A 5298-nucleotide genomic window follows, 5' to 3' on the forward strand; every position below is an offset into this window, starting at 1 on the left:
ATTGTGTTGTTGGCTGTTGCTACTTACTCATTCATTGGTCTCCCATGCCGACACTCAGTGGAGCTAAGACCTCGTCTGATAAACCACTCTTGTATCCCCAGTGTCTAAGACGGCTCTTGTCATGTAATGGGTTCTTGGTGAATGAATGATGAAGACTTACAATGACACAGCGGTGAGTCCATGAAATGCTTCTACAATTACTTAGCAACATCACAGGCTGCAGAAAATGCTATGCCACACATGACCCACCGCTCACTGATTCTTGCCAGGATCACACTGAGAAGAGAAAGGTAATGGAGCTGTAAGACAAGATGCTCAGGGTCCTGCCCTCACTCGAACAGAACTGTGCTATTGGCCCAGTGACTGGAGGAACAGTCTGGAAGGACAGGTTGGTTCATGTTTCTTTCAAAGGAATAAATACAGACCTGGTCTTTTAGCAACTCATGGTTTGAAGAAAAGTTTTTGCTCAATGGAAGTAAGAAAACAGCCAGATGAAAAGGACTTCCAGGAGCAAACACAGAAAATACACTGAGTGTCAGACAACCCATGTGGAACCAGCTGGATATGATTCCCATGGTGACCAAGCCATAGTGTCCCCTGAGCCTGGGGAAGAGAACTGTGCCCATCAGGCCAGACAAAGCAGAGAGGGCTGTGAAGATGCTAAGCAGAGAGCCTCCGATCCCTTGGACATGGGTGGAGCCGGTGGTGATGCAGTCAAAGCCCAGCACCTTTATGCAGAGGAAAGCCAGGCCCAGGCCAGGCCCAGAGGACAGTCTGCCTGCAGTAGGCTCCCCACCCTCATGGCACATGCGCACCAGCCTCCACGTGTTTTGAAAGCAGACAGAAAACTCTGAGACTGTGGCCTGTTGGCCTGCAAGGTTAGGCTTATGGTTCTTTGGCTTTTCCCAAGCTTTGGACTTGTCAATGAATCCATCAGTGGTTTCCCAAGAGTCCATTTCACCTGAAATAAAATCCAAATAAGCTGCATGTCAGCGCTTGCCCTGATGCCCTCAGCCCACCCCAACCTCATCTGCTTCTTTGTCGGACAGTTCCTGGGGGGCACTGATGGCTTCCTACCCCAAGTATTTGGGTGTCTTTAAATAAGGATCTCTGTCCAGAAATAGCAACGTGAGGGCAGGCTGCAGGTGTCCAGAAGTCGACGTCTCTGGGAACAACCCCTGACCAATGAGTGACAACACTGGGTGTTTCATTCCAGTTCCTTCGCCCTTGGTAGGATGATTTGGAGGTTTGTCCCACACTGGCTATCATAGGGGCCCAGGGGACCGAGCCCTAATTTCCTGCAACAGTAGTCCTTACGGTACCATGTTCTTTACTGGTTTCTCTCTCTTCCTCGTCTCACATCCCATTCCTTAGCCACGCTTTCTGGGATCACCTTCCAAATAGATTACTTTTCACCTCAAATCCTTGTCTCCAGGATTGTGCTGGAGAGAACCCAGACTAAGACATACAGTGAAGTCAGGAGGTGGAGGCTGAGCAGAGAGGGAAGACGCAAGAGAGAATAAAGAACAGAATTGCACAAGCTTGAGAGGCAGCAACGAGCTCTTGGAAACAGTGGTAGGTATTTCCTTTGAAGTTTTTTTTCTGAAGAAGTAGATACTCATGAAAAGAGAAAGACAAATACCTTTTTGTCTTCCAGGACAGAATAGGCAATGACTGCAAACAGATTTTTAAAATACGAAAGTATTTGTAAGATGTATTTAGCATAAATTAAACTCCAAAAAAGGACTAGAAGAGCCAAATAAGGCTATGAAGGAAGGAGAATGGGTTATGTGAGCTAAATCTGCTCTAGCTCAAGAGCTGTGGGAAGGGTGAATTTGGTCATAGAAAAAAATTTATTGCCATAGCAGGTTTGTTTTTTTTTTAAAGACAGCAATAAAAACAATAATGAATAAAGCTGCTAACACTGACAAGTTCTGCTATATGTGGAAGGAAATAGGGCTTTATGAGGACTATCTTATCTAATCTCATCCCTGCCATTAGTTCTGTTACTGTTATCCTATCTATCTATCTACTTACTCCATTCATCCATCATGTAAATATGTATATCTATTTACCTATCTCTACAGATACTTATATTTCATCCAGAGAGTGAGATCCGGTGAGCTTTAATTGCAAAAGAACTTAAGAGAAAAGATAATTATAAGGAGTCCAGAAAGGGAAACTGACATCAGAAACAATCCCTGGGCTGTGTTGCCCTGGCAGACGGGTAACACTGTCAGTAGGCAGGTGTGGTTCTTGTCCTGAGAGAATGGGGTCATAGTTAGTACTGGGCAGGTTCCCTTTCGTGTCATCCTCATCCTAATGATAAACGATTTCTGATTTTAAAAACACTGTTGGTAGCAGGGATGGCCAATTTATCTATTGTCTTGACCAAAAAATAGCCCATATTCCCTGACATGATTGTCTCTCTAGCTTATCATCATTAGGAAAGAGGCTTATAAGTAAGATAGGGAGGAGTAATTTGTCCTAAGGACCATGAAATCGGTTTCTCTGGCTGTAATCTGCATATTCCCAGGGGAGTGCTACTCACAGTGGAAACTCTCTGAATGGAATCCCTGGAGTTGTTTAGTAGACAACCTGTGTAACTGTACATGGCAGACCACCTGCTCTCACCAACGAGATCAACCGTATTAACTGAAAGACCAGTAGTTCTACTGGAGCCTTCTCATTTCTCACAGTTTCCAGGCATATTTGCAGACAAACTATTGAGATTATAGTTAGAAACTAGCTCCGGAAAGAAGAAATAGAACATTGACATATAGGAAGGAAAAAAACCCAAGAGCAGTTTGCATTACTTTGAATGTTTATAGCCTCTTGTTGCCTTTCTAGGAAATGCCCTCTTGTATTGTTGCTGGGGTTTTACAGCCAATTGGGGAACTAGTTGAAAAACCCTGGACAGACACTCAACAAGTAGTGAAACCAAATTCCATTTAAGAATGAAACCACAACCGATCACATGAGATGCCCATGTCATCATCTAGTGCAGAGAGGGAAGCAAATATGCCGATGATCTGGTCCAGATGCCAGACAGCTGCATTCATCCTTAGAAGAGAAAGGAGACAAATCGTGCAGCTGAGTGGATGAATCTCTCCTCCTGGTGAATTTAATGTTGTGTATTTACTAGAGTTGAGTGACATTTGGATTATAATCACACTGGGTGAGTGGCAGTGAAAACAGAAAACATCCCTTTTAGTCTGACTATAGATTAATCACGGGATTTGCAACCTGGAAAAAACTTCTGAGATCAGTTCTTCTGGAACTTGAACAATTAACCCACGAGTAAACTGAAGATTAAAGAAATTAGGTCACTTAGAACAAATTATTCTAACTCCTGTCTCAGTACTTTCTATCACATCCCACTATTGGAACAACAATATTAATATTCATTTTTATGACTAAAATATCGACAAGGGTGAGAGGGGAAAAACAGAGCACAAAGGACAGTAACAGTTCAATACTTATTCTGTGCCAGACACACAGTTCTAAGCCTTCTATACATATTCATCTCACTTAATCTTCACAACTCTAAGGGGTCCACAGCATCTCCCTTTTACGAATTAGCAACTGGAGATGTAAAGAAGTGAAATTATTTAAGGTCACAGAGAAGGTAAACGGTGGAGCTGAGATTCAAACCCAGGCAGTCTGACCCCAAAGTTTATTCTCTTAACTATTCTACCATCATTGAAGAACATATTTACAAGATGATTTTTAAAATTAGAATAAATTAAACAAACTTTGAATCTATGCTTTATTTAGATTTCTTTAAAAACTAATTAACAGCAAGTAGGAAGATTTTCTTTACCCAAAGACAGGACACTTTCAACACCATGTCACCCAGCTTTTAACCACATAGTTGTTTTATTTTGAGTGTTGTTATTTAAACCACAGCACATCCAAATAAGTGTAGTTTAGAAGAAAACATGATTATATGGGGCTTCTACACTTTGTAAGAAGTACATTTTAATAGTGTCCTTTGCAATAGCTTCCTTTATCTTGGCTATCAACACTCAAGAACATTTTCTAGCGAGAATACCAATTGCACAAATATAGGGTAGGACAAGATCTCCAGCTTTAGGTTGGCAATTTGAATATCCCCTGAGGAAAATGATCCAAGTTTTGTAAATGGAAGAAAAAATAAAGAAGATGCCAGATTCTTCAACTTAGCTCTATTATTGAAAAAAAAAATTCTATCTCTCCCTATCAGTGATTAGGTAATAATCAACAGTCACATTTGGGGATGATTTTTCTAAATAAAGCAGAAGCATATCACTGACCAGAATTAAGAAACCTTTCCACTGCTTCAAGATGCTTTTTATTGGTAAAGAAACTTTAAGGAAATTTAAAAAGAGAAATCTTTCAATTCCCTTATTTTTCCAAGTCTAAAATGATCAAGGAACCTCTGTAATAATATACTCAGAGGTGTTTCTCTCCCAAAAGTACAGCCTATATATCCTTATGATAATAATGGTCTGATCCATTTCTTATGTGCTTTCTATGTACAGATATAGTGTTAAACGCTTTACAAATCCTGTATCTCACAGAAGCCTTCCCAAAACTGAACTGGTGGCAAGGTGTGTATGTGTGGGTGGGTGGAGGGGTGTCGTAATTTCTCCCATTCTACAGATGAGGAAAATAAAGTCCAGAGAAGTTAAGTAATTTGCAGCTGGTAAGAGCCACAGCTAGTCTTAGCTGCATTCAAATCCAGTTTCTTTGACTTCAAAGACCTTCTCTCTCTCTCTCTCTCTCTCTTTATTTTAATATTTATTTGTTTATTTGGCTGGGTCAGGTCTTAGTTGCAGCATGTGGGTTCAGCACATAGGCTTAGTAGCTCCTTGGCATGTGGGATCTTAGTTCTCCAACCAGGCGTTGAACCTGCATTCCCTGCATTGCAAGGTGGAATCTTAACCACTGGATCACCAGGGAAGTCCCCAAACACCTTTTCTTAAAGGCTACTCTACTGCCTCTCTCTAAGACCCAACTGTCTCATCAGTTGTGTTCACTAAGCCAGGACAACTCAGCAGATTAGAGACCCGTGGTGACCCATTATGTCTTGAGGTGGCACAACTCACCAGCCAGCTGGCCTCTGCTCACCTGTGAGGTTCAGAAACCATCCCTCTAAATGGTGATGGTCAGTACTGTGCTGGCTAGGTTCGTCAAGGCTGCCAGTGTGGCCACAGCTGAGAAGTAGACCACCTACAGAAGGAAGGGAAAGGGAGTTTGGAACCCAAGAATGAACTGTCTCAGCTCATTGTAATACATACAGTTATTTATCTGATA

The sequence above is a fragment of the Budorcas taxicolor genome, chromosome 4, assembly GCF_023091745.1.
Source record: "Budorcas taxicolor isolate Tak-1 chromosome 4, Takin1.1, whole genome shotgun sequence".
Classification (NCBI taxonomy): Eukaryota; Metazoa; Chordata; class Mammalia; order Artiodactyla; family Bovidae; genus Budorcas; species Budorcas taxicolor.